This window comes from Hydra viridissima, unplaced genomic scaffold, assembly GCF_058129835.1.
Source record: "Hydra viridissima isolate aposymbiotic clone 2 unplaced genomic scaffold, HvirCarnegie_v1 scaffold_11, whole genome shotgun sequence".
NCBI classification, from domain to species: Eukaryota; Metazoa; Cnidaria; class Hydrozoa; order Anthoathecata; family Hydridae; genus Hydra; species Hydra viridissima.
In genome coordinates this window covers 6,860,105-6,874,597 of record NW_028324310.1, presented here as the reverse complement: position 1 = coordinate 6,874,597, position 14,493 = coordinate 6,860,105, and the positions used below count along the sequence as shown (strand labels likewise).

General features: G+C 28.7%; 1 pseudogene across 1 annotated transcript; it reads left to right on the top strand.

The window, feature by feature from the left end:
- The first annotated feature begins 1,378 nt into the window (after positions 1-1,378).
- On the top strand, positions 1,379-8,615 carry LOC149881931 (uncharacterized; annotated as a pseudogene). Its single transcript, XR_016445198.1, has 6 exons — positions 1,379-1,731; positions 1,856-1,964; positions 3,295-3,418; positions 5,463-5,561; positions 6,033-7,869; positions 8,444-8,615. The product of XR_016445198.1 is annotated as an uncharacterized LOC149881931 (transcript).
- Positions 8,616-14,493: the final 5,878 nt, after the last annotated feature.

Here is a 14,493-nt window from a genome sequence, read left to right as displayed (position 1 = left end):
TAGATTTGTGTGGAAATTAACCAAAAAACGGGGTTTTGTCGCCAATTCCGATATTTGCCATCCTTTCTTTTAACTGTCTTTGTCATTTTTGTGCTCAGCCTGATAGGTTACAACAAAAAATGAGCAAGACTTTCAAAAGAGCTTGGTGAAAGTGGCCGAAATCGTGACATTTGGCCCAAGTTCATTAGATTTGTGTGAAAATGGACCAAAAAACGGGGTTTTGTCGCCATTTCCGTTATTTGTCAGCCTCTATGTTGATTGTCTTTGTCATTTTTGTGCTCAGCCTGATAGGTTACAACAAAAAGTGTCCAAAGGTTCAAAGAAATCACGGTGAAATGCTCAAGTTTGACGAAATAATCACAGAATTGACATTACTAGCAAATTCTAAGCATTTCTGTGCATTTGTCGCCATATTCGGTACTTATCAGTGAATAGCTTGATGCCCTTAGCCAATTTTGTGCTCAGCCTGATAGGATATAACAAAAAATGAGCAAGGGATCCAAGAGGAGTCGGTGAAAGCGTCGAATTTGGCCACCAGCGCCATTTGGACCAAATTTTGACGTTATGTATGTAAGCTGAGCGTTAAAGCGTGTATTTGCTTTAATCTATTATTTTGTAAATAGTTTTTTCTTGTTATCGAATATAATTAGTTTATTTTAATGAATTTTTGATGTATTTTTTAATTTGCCTTTCTTATTTTCAATTTTCTTTTGGAATATGTGGACACTTAGAGTGTGTTTGTTTTATATTTCTTTTTGTGTCAATCCCTGCCGGCACAATTTATATAAGGTTTTTTTTAATTGTTTGTTTTTTTCTGGTTTTTAAAATTTATCCATATACGTTTTTAACGTGAATTGGTACGACTTCTGTTTGAAGATATCTGAATGATGTCTTTTTATTGTGTCTTTTTGTCCTCCTTTCTGTCTTTCAATTTAAACGGTTTTCTTTATGATATTTTTTTCATAACCATTTTTACCTTGGTATCACGGAAAGAAAGTTAATAAAAATTTATTATGTCACTTGCCCTTCAATAATTTAAACTTTATATTAGTTAATACATAAGATTATTTTATAAAAAATTTTATTATGTATGTTGTAAGATCAATATATGTAGCTACGCTGTCATCTATAAGGATAAGAATTGTAAAACATATTCTTTTCACATCATATATATATATATATATATATATATATATATATATATATATATATATATATATATATATATATATATATATATATATTTGTAAACGCAGTGGCTACGGTACCGGCTGCTGGATCTTTAGCTCTGGCAGCTAGAGTACCGGCTGGTCTGGGTTCTAGCCAATGACGATGACGTAACTTTTAGTTGGTTTACTTAACACCAACAACTAGAAAACCAGCAGCCAGTTTCTTAGCCATTAATGATTTAAAACCGGCTTCTGATTCTGTAAAATTTACTGACGAATAATCAACTTAATCGTTAGTACTATCCGCTCTGATTGTTAGTAGAATGAATGTAGGAGATATTTTTAATAATTTTAATGAGCTTAAGCTAACAATTAAAGAATATGAAAAATCAAGATTTGTATTTCTTTATGTTCGAGATAGTCGAACAATTGATTTAGCAATTAAAAAAGGCTTGCAACGATATATTAATAAAGAGTTAAAATATTATTATTTAACATACTGTTGCTATCATGGTGGGCGTCAGTTTAAATCGAGATCAAAAGGGCTTCGTCCAAACCAAAGGTATTTGTAAATCATAATTAAAGTTAGTCAATAAAATCATAACTTTTTTCAACAATAATTTCTTGTAAACTGAAGGTTTCGTTTCACTAAAGATGCTTTATGTAGACTTATTATTTATACATAGTACCTATAAAATTCAATGTCCATTTACACTTTGCATTGGTGTTACTGAAGATGGTGAAAAGTTCTGTGTGAAAAAAGTTATTAATGAGCACAACCATGCAATTGACAAAGTAATTTTTTTTTTCTTATATAAAAGTATTAGTTTTTTGCTAAATTCTTATATAAAAGTAGTTTTTTGCCAAATTTTAGCTTAATTGATTTTACTTAAATGATAGCTTTTTTATATAGTTTTCTTTTCCCTAATTAAATCTTTGCTATTAGACTGAAAGGCATTTACAAACATTAAACACTAGTTTAAAAAGTAATTACTATCATATTTTTTAAAATAAAATTCCAGATTTTTAATTATCAGAGTCTGGGAAAAGTCAGGGAATTTGATTGTACAAAGTGGCTGGCCACCCTGAATAGACTGTCAATAAATATTTTTATTGATGAAATACTATGTTGTTATAACAGCAGCAATATTTCATAACAGCTGAGGTAAAAAGTTTAAAAACTGAAAAATATGTATTTAGTTTTCTCATAGTTTTCATAGGCGCATTTGACATAAGGTAAACTCAACTAGACAGTGGTGCATCAAAAAAAGGTTCTTAGTTTTATTTTAAAATGTTATATTATCCTGCTGTTATATTTTACTATAAATTTTAATAATCAATAATTATTTTATATTTTCAACATATTTGATAGAAATAAAGCATAAATAGATATATAAATAGAAGCTTTGTTTCTCAACTATAGCTGTTTTATGTGCACACAATACTGTAAAAGCAGAGTGGCTAAAATGTTGCGATCTTTGTTGATCTTATTGTTAATTTTATTTTAGCTTTAATTTTTGTTTTTGTTATTTTAATATTTTTATATGATAGATTACTGAATTTATAAACTTATTCTTATGACTTACGTTGACTCAATTTGTGTTTGGTTATTTTAAAATATATAATAAAAAATGTTTTTGTTTGTAGGATCTGGTTTAGTCATTTTTTTTTTTTTTTTAAACTAAGTAAAAAGGCAGTTAAATAAGTAACATTTTCCACTCAAGTTCTAATATAAAATTAATTTTTGTTATGACTTATTGTCGTATTTAAAGTTAGTAGTTAAAGTTATGCCATGAAGCATGAGTTTCTTGAGTTCCATACTATCAAATAAAAGAAAAAGTAAAAGTAATACAATTGTGAATGATATTTGAATGCAAATTAAATATTCATATTACGTTTTTCATTATAGATAATACTTTATTTTAACTTTGTTTATATTAACCCGAAATTGAGACAAGTTAAAAAAATATTCTTTGAACTATAAACAAGTTTCTTATAAAGATTTATCTGTAAAGCAAAATTTTAGAAATAACAAATTGCTGTTTATAAATAAGTTGTAAATTTATTTAAATTTTATCCTTAAAATGATGAAATTATTAATTTTTTCAAATTATTTATTACCTAGGAAATAATTGAAAGACTTCCAAAAGTTAGGAAACTAAATGAAGATCAAGAGAAAGATGTGAAACAAATGTTAAAGATACATGGCAATAAATGGCTTATTCATGAGCATGTTCAAAATGAAACAGGTGACGTTTATTAAAATATGGGCAAAGCGAGTCTGAAATCCTAATTGTATTTTTAGTTTTAGTAGCAATCAAATTAAACATAACTGTAAATTATATATCTATATATATATATATATCTGTTATTTAAATGGAGAAAAACAACATATTAATAGTACTTAAAGTTTCGTGCCTTACGGCAATCATCAGCTATTAATTACAAATCAAAAACGTAAAAAACCGTTTAAAAACGAATCAAATTTACGGTAGAACGAATTCTGTCGTAATGAGCAAAAAGACGCAATCATTTAGTCTTCAGTATCAAAAGAGGATAAAAGGAACTTGTTAGCATGTCGACATTTAGATATTATTTCGCTTCTTTTGTTAAGCAGGTTGTTTTCTTTATACGATAAAATTTCAAACTTCTCGTGAAGGCAAAGGTTACAAATCTTGGTTTCAGGGTTGTAAGGTTTGCAGCGCTTTACAATTCTCCACTTTATTATAGGTGTGATGGCTTTTTCTTTGAGATTCCAAATTTCCTTTGAAAGCTCGGTATCATTCTTATACCTGACCGTATTAAAAGATTTCAAATGGTTAGCATATCTTAGCTTAAATGGTGTCTCGCTAATGCCAAAATAAACTTTTTCTTTGAGTTCAAGATTTTCGGAACTCACGATAGCTTTATAAACGATATTGCTTAACAAACATTGATTGTTTAAAGGACAAGCGGTTTTGTTGATACAGTTGCAGGTGATTTTTGGTATGCTTCTTTGGTCTTGTAAAACCTTGTGATTATGCGAATTAATGATGGATTTTACGTTTCGCATACAGCTATAACTTACCTTGATCGAATTTCTATTGAAAATTTTGTGCAATCTATGATTTACCGGAAAGTGAAGGTCAACCAATGCAAGTAAACGGTTTCCTATTTTTGTTTCCACGTTTTTACTGAATGGAGGGTTAAACCATATAATGTTTCGCTTGCGTTTTGTATTTTTAGTCGTGGCAACTTGATGTTGATAATTGAGTTTACATTTATAGCCTGCTTTATTTAAAGCCTCTTCGTAAGGTGGAGTAGCATTTTTAAAAATAAGTTCGTTCGATGAAGTTGAAGATAATCTTAATTCAACAGTTCGAGGTAGTCTTTTGATAACACTAGGTGGATGGTTCGAATCACAGTTGACGTAACACAGTTCATTATCATATTTCGAGTACGGTCGAAAAGAATTATCATTAAGATCAAGTGTCACATCGAGATAATTTACGATTTTCATATTGCATTTGATGGAAATAAGAAAATCATTATTTTTAAATATTTTCATAAAATGCTTTTTGATTTTTTCCATCTGTTGACCGTTTTTGTTTTTAAATATTGCTAGCCCGTCGTCACGATATAGCCCGAAATCCTCTCTTTTATAATGTTGCGAAAGTTGAAATAATAGAAAGATTCCTACTAATTCACATACTTCAGCACCATCGTAAGCCCCCATAGTAACATCGAACTGTCCCCCATTTTTCTTAATCCACGTTTCATTGTTGTTAAAAAGTAAAGATTTTCTTGCATGCTTTATTATTGCCTTTTGCTCAGAGTTTAGTAAAATGTCATGGCAGAGAATTATTAAAAGAAGACTGGAGCTGCATTAGGAGGAAGTTACAGCCTTATTTCCCTAGCTGAGTCACCTTAAGACTAAAAAAAAAAAAAACAACTTAAAATAAAGGAAAAATTTGAAAAACAGACCAAAGACTAAAAAAAACCAAACAACAACAAAATTTTTGATGGTATAATTGAATAATTACAAATTTACATAATAAATTGAACTATTAAATTACATAATAAATTGAACCAAACACGCACCAACAGATCTCTCTCTCTCTCTCTCTCTCTAATATATATATATATATATATATATATATATATATATATATATATATATATATATATATATATATATATATATATATATATATATATTAGAGAGAGAGAGAGAGAGAGAGAGAGAGAGAGTTCTGTTGGTGCGTGTTTGGTTCAATTTATTATGTATTGATTAATCTCATTTATTACTAATAGGAAAGAAAATAACATTAAAAGATCTTTATAACTTAGCATCTAAGGAGAAAGGTGCCACAGATATAGAGTCTTTACTTGCAGTTTTTAAAAATTGTGATGGTTAGTTTTTTTTTGCTTATCAATGCTGCTGTTTTATAAATTACTTTGTGTTAATATTTTTACGAAAGTTATTTTTTTTTTTTTAATAGTTTAAAAAAAGTTATCAATACTAGTATTTTATAACATTTTCAGAAACAAGATTATGCTAAGTGACGTACGACTGCAAAAAAATAAAGAAGAATAAACTGAATATGAAATACTTATCATTGTTACAAGCTACTATTTTTTCAATTGGACTTGTTTTGTAGACATTTGTAAATGTTTGTTTTACACTATTTGTTTACTACTAACACTACAATTCCACTAACGCACAATATTATTTATATTAAACTTCATTTATATAACCACCATATAATAATTCATACAATATAATAACTTATAATAATAATATATATTATCTTGGTAAATTTTAGATTATAATATTACATTGCTTTAAGTTGCTTCACTTTAGTCAGACATATTTTTTTGTAGGTGCGGATGTGGACATAAAATGCGATAAGAGTGGAGTAATTCAATCAATTTTTTTCCAAGATGCAGAAATGAAAAGATTTTTTTCATTGTATCCAGAACTAATATTGATGGATGCAACTTACAAATTAACAAATTTACGCTTGCCATTATATATTATGCTGGCTGTAGGACCAAATGGAGAAAGTGAAATAGTAACAGTTTTTGTAACTGCATCCGAGGATTCAATCACACTCATTGAAGTGCTAGAAATATTTAAATCTAGAAATGAAAAATGGACTGAAATTGTCACTATTTTCACAGATAAAGACATGGCAGAAACAGACTCCATTAGAACAACTTTTCCAAATTCAGTTTTATTACTATGCTTATTTCATGTTCTACGAGCAATGAGTCGAGAAGTTACTGTTTTGAAAATGGGAATTTCAGAAAGCCAGCGAATACACGCATTAAAATCCCTTCAAAAAATGGCTTATGCCTCATCTGATATAGACTTTGAAAAACTGAGACATGATTTTATTTCGAAAATGCCACAGAGTGTTGTTCGTTATTTTGAAAATAACTGGAACAATTGCGTAACTGAATGGGTGTATTGTTGGCAACAGCAGAATTTAACTTTTGGACAGCGAACTACAAATAGATTAGAGTCTGTGAACCGAAGAATTAAAGCTGTCCTAAATTTACTTAACCCTCTTCCTCTTTTTTTCAAAGACCTTATTACTGTAATTGATTGCATGCAAAAAGAAAGAGATCATACATTTATCACTGCTGGCGAGCGTATCTCTGTGAATGCTGTTTTACAAAATGATGTTCTAAAAGAATTTTCTCAAATATTGATACTTTATGCACTAACCTTTGTAGCAAGTCAATTCAAAGAAGCACTAGGTTTAAACCCTGTTGAAGAAAATGAGCATCCAACCTTAGAAATATTAGGTCAAAAGGTGTTGATAAGCGAGCATAGGTGTCAATGTATATTTTTTAAATCAATGGCATTACCATGTAAACATATGTTTGTTGCAAGGCGATTGAAACATTTGCCACTATTTTCATATGATGGCATTGGTGTGAGATGGCTTAAGGCTCGTGCTATTGAAAACCATAGACTTTTCCAACACCAAAATGAAAACCTTAGTCATCTGGGATTAGGTGTTGTTAAGGAAAGACCATTGACACAATCTGAAAAATTTAAAAAAGCATATCGTCTTTCGCAGCGTTTAGCTCAGCTAGTCTCAGAAAGTAGCAGTAATGAATTTGAAATCAGGTTAAATGTTCTTCAAAATTTAGCTAAAGTTTGGGAGGAAAATAAAAACATAGATGTGTCAATCCTAGAATCACCTGTGGATTTTTTAATAGAAAATAATTTGAATCACCCTGCTGAAATAGGTAAGGAGACATTATGTGATGATACTGGTAAAGAGATGCTATGTCATGGTATAAAAACTTTCTATCCTCAAATCTCATCAAATAGTATTGATGTTGACTTCAAATCTAATGAAATCTTTAATCCAATAGAAATAAACCCTATGGGTGTTTGTAATTCCCTTATTTTAAATGACTCAAAATCAACTGACTTGTCAAATCAACTTGTTAACAGCTGTAATTCAAAGATTTCAATACCCCAGTCTCTTACAAAAACAGATTATTTATCAAATAATTCCATTGAATTTGAGTATAAATTACATTTGCAAGAACAATGATTTACTCTTTTACTGATCTTCATTCGAACAATGATAGAAATGAGTCAACTATTCTTCAAAGCTTGGCTCTTCATCAAAGTCCCACTCCTGAAAATTCTAATACAATAGTTGGTGAAATTCTGAAAAGTTGTGATGCAGTAGAGGTATTGAATTATTTTTCATTTAGTTTTGAAATGCTTTTTTTTTTAGTTTTGAGATTTAAAAAAAGAAAATGTAGAAGTTAGAGGTGGTATTGTTCCAATTCCATCTATTCTAAAAGAATCAAAAAAATTGCTATTATTTACTTTTTAAATGAACGGTGTGCATGAGAATTAGTATTAATCTGATGCACACTGTTCCATTTCATTTGAATATGTATTTTTAAATCATTATAAAGAATAATTAAACTTAGCTTTAAAAAGTTCAAAGCATGAAAATTTGAAGCATAAATAAATCTTTTAGGCAAGCAAAAATGATCCTTTAAATATTCATTTTGATATAAAAGATTTAAAGTTTCTTCCAAAGATTAGGTCGCGAGGAAGGCCTAAAGCTACAGAGAAAAAAACTGCAATGGGTGCATTTAGATGGAAAAAAAAGTGTTTATCTTATATTGATAAACGTGTAGCAGGAAAAATAAATGGTTAGTTTTTATGAATTAAATAATGAAAATTTTAAAAACGTTATCTGCAATTAAATGATATATCATTTTGAATATAATTGCAATCTGTTGCTATCTAGTTCTTCTGGGTGGTATTCTCATAAAGGGAAAAGTTGAAGATGTTACTCATGCAATGCAAGCAGATGTTGGTGATTTAGAATTAAAGCCTGGCAATCTTCCTTCTGCATTTCTCAATGATGCTGTATCAATACATATTTTAAAACCATATTTAACCAGTTTAGCCTGGAATAGCCTAAAGAAAGCAATTTTGCAACAAAAGCAACTGGCAATAAGGAATTGTCCATTTTGCACTTTAAATACAGTTTCCAGTGAAAGCATTGAATGTGAAAGCTGTTTAGAGTGGTATCATTTCAAATGTGTTTGCATTTCAAAAAAACCAAAGAAGGAATGGTTTTGTGACAAATGTCATAACATATTAAATGAAAGTAATAATAAAGAAAATTTAAAAAAATCTGTATATACAGTTACAAAAAAAAAGGAAAGAAAATAAAAGATAAAGATAATTTAAAAAACAAAAAAACACAAAAAAATGATTAAAAAGATACAAGAACAAAGCATGTATATATGTATGTATGTATGTATGTATGTATGTATGTATGTATGTATGTATGTATGTATGTATGTATGTATGTATGTATGTATGTATGTATGTATGTATGTATGTATGTATGTATGTATGTATGTATGTATGTATGTATGTATGTATGTATGTATGTATGTATGTATGTATGTATGTATGTATGTATGTATGTATGTATGTATGTATGTATGTATGAATAATATATATATATCAAGAAAGATTTAAAAATAATCGTACCTAAGCTATGTTTTTAACAGCGTTTCAATATAATTGCTAAGTTGCTGTTTTTGTTGATTTTGTTTGTTTGATATTTCTAATTATTATATTACAAGATTATATGTACAATAGTTTATTATTTGCAAATTAACAGAAAGATTGATGTGATTTTATAGAAATAGGAGTGAATTTGATTTGACAATAAACACGTACTCTTTGGTGCTTCATACAAAGAGGGGTGGGCAGTCTTTTCCATTTGAACTTTAATGCCAGCGCCTGAAAAAGCGCTGGCAGGATGGTCATTTTTAAGTTAGCTTGCACAATTTCAAAAATTTTTTTTTTCCCAGCTATTTAAATTAAAATAAAAATAGAAAAAGGAACGCTTAAATAAATACATATATATATATATATATATATATATATATATATATATATATATATATATATATATATATATATATATATATATATATATATATATATATAATAATTCAAAAAAAAGAAGGTTGAAACAAGCTATTTTTCATAAAAGTTGAACAAATGAACAAAAAAGTTTTTTGTTGCGATTTAAAATAAAACGCTTTTATTTTTTTGGCAAGCTCTTTTTTATGCACTTGCCAAACTTTTTGCGGGCGTGTAGGCGAGCACAAATAGACTTGTGCGCAAAAGCGCAGGCTAAATGGATAAGACTGGGTGGGAATAAAAGGGTGGGCAACCTCCAGGACAGAGTTGGGGTTAGAATAAAGCCAATAATTACTGCAAAACATGTTCGCGCACAAAGGCTAGGGCTCATTTTTGCTTAAATTAAACTTCAGAAAATCGTTTGAGCTTTGATACATATAACCACATCGTGACAAAGTCTTTCAAGTTACCATTCAACTCACAAATTAAAAAAAACCCAATTTTTTCTGTTTTACAATAAGAAAACTTTGCTTTTTTTATAACAAACGCTAAATTGTTCGACTATCTCGAACATAAAGAGATGCAAATCTTGATTTTTCATATTCTTTAATTGTTAGCTTAAGCTCATTAAAATTATTAAAAATATCTCCTACATTCATTCTACTAACAATCAGAGCGGATAGTACTAACGATTAAGTTGATTATTTGTCAGTAAATTTTACTGAATCAGAAGCCGGTTTTAAATCATCAATGGCTAAGAAACCGGCTGGTGGTTTTAACGTTTAATAAGTAAAATTTAACAAGTAAAATATTCCAAGTAAAGTTTAACAAATAACTAAAATATAATATATCAGTTTTAATAAATTAAGAACGTATAAAAATATAAATTAAAATTTTTTTTTATATTTATTAAGGATTATTAAAACAATTAAACAGATTTCCAATATCCATTTTCATCAAAATAAATAATACCAGCCGGTTTCGTAGAACTACCAGTTTCTAATTCGGATGTTAAGTAAACCAACTAAAAGTTACGCCATCGTCATTGGCTAGAACCCAGGCCAGCCGGTACTCTAGCTGCCAGAGCTAAAGATCCAGCAGCCGGTACCGTAGCCACTGCGATTTGTAAAATACAAATAGTTTACACCTACAATACATATTAATTTTGAAATAGAAATGCATTATTGTAACTATTCATTATTTGTAGATAAGTAGGACTAACACGGAACTATATTTACACTTATATCAGTTAGATTACAGAGTTTCATAAATAAAACTGTTAAATAGAAATGCACAAATATCAAACCTACGTATTTAAAACATTTCAAAGAAATATTAGTTCTGTTCTACAAATAGATTGGCTGAAAAATATAAGTACAAATGGTTAAAATATAAGGAATGTCTACTAACTCAAACCACATTCATGTTAAACTCTTCAACGTAATTCTTTCAAATACAGTTCATAACATCATTTTGAAATGGTGAATTCTTTAGCTTAACTAATGCTCAAACTTGCAACAATGACTGTTAGTCATGGAAATTTTTACATCTGCAAAAGTACATGAGCATTTTTAATAAGTAAGAACAATTAAAACGTATTATAATAAAAAACAAAACAACAGCAACTACATTTAAAGATAATAATTACAACATTGAATAACAAAAAAAGCATTCTAAAACACAATAAGAACAACAAATAACAACAACACTGAAACAGAGAATTTAAAAAGTTTAACAAAAACAATAAACAATAAAAGTAATAATCAATTACAAAAATGATAAGTGATAAAAAGAACTTAATAATGCAACCTCATTAACTTAAGTCTAACAAGATAGTAAGCAACAATAAAAATTAAAAATATTGCAAAGTATTATAGAAATCTTAACTAACATTAACAACAACAACAACAAAAACCCTGTCTGAAAAAAAGAACAAAAAAAAAACAAAAAAAACTTTAGGCACAGCTATTTAGTCATAAATTAAACAAAAACACCGTGAGAAAATTGATAAACCATAAACAACATAAATTTTTAAAAGTAAAACTAGCACGTCTAAAATAGACTTTGTCCCCCGGTTATTCGAACTAGCTAAAGCAACTCTGTAAAACAGCCAAACAAAAACTCAAAAAAGCAAATCAAAAACTTAGTTTATTCCTGATATTTGCAGGTTTTGAAACTTGTATCACAGAAGCCTTTTTTATGTCTACTTTCAAAGCCTGCTAATGTAAGTGTACTTCCCATTGTAAGCTCATTAGGGCAGACCTCTTGTAGGAGGATAGGCATTTGTGGCAGATGCTGATTGTTTGCCTAAACCAATAATACACCAGGAATCGGCCCACGTGAATGTACGACTTTCATTCTATGGACGCTGGATCCGCACAAAATATGGAATTGTTCAACATTCACGTGACCAAAGGGGAGGGGGTTTTATTTTGGAAAAAATTAACCCCCTACGCTTTTCCTCTCTCTTCCCCTCTCCCTCCCCCTCACCCCTCTTACTTCAGGCATATTCGTCGTGCAACCGGAATTTTTGTGCAGGCCTAGTTTTTTACGGTTGTAGAGAATTACTCGCTTAGACTATTTTTAAAGAGAAAATGTAATGTTGTTTATGATATATTGTGAATTATAGCTAGTAAGGTATCTGTGCATCAATTTCCAAGTGATAATGTTGAGCGTGAAAAATGGATAAAAGCCATTCCAATCTCTAATTTAGTTGTTACCAATAATACTGTTATCTGTGAGTCACGCTGACCTCTACATTTTGAAACAGTTACAGCACGTGGACGAAAACGTCAATCAATAAACGCTCCTTCATCTGTTTGGCTGGGAGAACCCTTATCTCAGATTCCAACTGCTGGTCCAACTCAAAGAACTTCCATAATAACTTTAAGTGGCATTAGAAATACATTAAATGATGAGTTTTTGAAAATCTCAGCATTGAAACATTTTATAATGGAGTTAAGCATAATGTTTTTATTTTAACAATCAATCTAGTGATAACTGTTGACACCTGGTCTAAATTTGATAAGATACTTGACTTTTAAGTTCCTTGAAAATGGACAATAAAAAAGAGGTGATTATGGAACAAAAAAATAATTTGAGATAAAATTTATTCATCAGACATAGTGATGTGCTCATTTTGCATATTTTTCACCATCAAGAGATATAAGGCTGGAAGGATACGTTTATTTTCATTCTATGGATGCGAGATCCACAACATTCTGGCATTTTTTTAGTGTATTCATTATTGTTATATCTTAAAGTTTTTTTTATTTTTGTTATTTATCACTTACTATTGTTGATATTTTTATCAAGCTTTTAATTTTTTTGTTTTGTTTTGTTTTTTTACTTGTACTTCTGTAATATTTTTATCATCTGTTTCAGATTTTAAAGTTTCTTTTTTTTTTTTTCTCTTCACATTTACGATGCTTTTTTTTGTTGTTACAGGGCTTTTGTTGTTGTTGGTATTAGTTAAGGTTTCTATTTTACTTTGCAATATCTTTAATTATTGTTGTGGTTTTTTATCTTTGCTATACGTTAATGTGGTTATATTATTAAATTTCTTTTATCACTTATCATTTTTGTAATTGATTACTACTTTTTTTTGTTTATTGCTTTTGTTAAATTTTAAAACCTTTGTATTAATGTTGTTGTTATTTGTTGTTTTTATTGTGTTTTTGAATGCTTTTTTTGATATTCAATGTTGTAATTATTCATTATATTTAAATATAGTTGTTGTTGTTGTTGTTTGTTTTGTTTGGATTGTGGTGGATTAAAAATTCCAACAGAATTTTGCCAATGGAGATTTTCAAGTTATTTTGTTAACATTTTTAAATTGAGCTTGCTTTTTTTTTTTTTTTTTTTAATTTTTTTGTTTATGTTTGGTTACTTTTTATCATAATTATAACTATGATGGTAAAATCTATTTTATTGTTATTGTTTAACATTGTTAAATAATAAGATATTTTTTAAAATAATATTATGCTATCATTTAACAATCTGATTTAATGTTTCAATTTATTCATAATTTCATATGAAAAATTTTATGATTATTATGAGTGAATGAGGTATCAGATGGTGTTCATTTTATGATGCATTATGTGGTCATTTTTTTTTAAAAAAAAAGTTCACCATGCAAATAATATTCATGTTATGACGAAATTGCTCGTAATTATTTTCAAATAATAATTGTGTGCACTTTTATCATCTTATCAAGCAATTCATGCGTTTTTGTCTGAAACGGATATAAATGATTTCTGTTTAAAAAAAATAAATAAATAAAAATAAAGTAAACAATATTCTCTTAAAAAAATTTTATTCATTTTAAAAATAATAGCATTTAGCATTTTAAGGTATCATTGTGCAAAAAAGAATATGAGTGTGTTTTGCGGTGCAGCAAAAAAATATCTAGCATCAAACTTTACATTGCCTTCACAAATAGACATAGACTTAAGAAATGGACATACACTGTTTATATTCAATAACAATGACGAATCACAAAAAACAACTATCAAACAACTCAATAAGCTTTATGGCTTCAAGATTTATAGAAGTCATGTTAAACTTCTTGTTAAAGAACCAAAAATTGGGCTAGCAAATTTTAAGAGCTTCTAAACGTTTTGTTGACTTTTGCAATGAACTTTTCTTGTGTCAAATAACAGTATTGCCAGCAACACATTCATTTCAGTTAGTCCCAAATTCAAACAACACTATTTCATCTTTGTAGCTTAACTCATCTCCTAAACATATGTGTTTTATCTTTATCTGATTCAAGACCATCATTATCCACGTTAAGAGCTGACCAGTTGTCTCCTAGAACAAAAGCCCTAAAACAGCAGTTTAGTATTTTGGCGAGCAATATTGCTACAAAAATGTGAAAGCGTAGAGAGGATGTAAAGGTAGAGTTGCAAC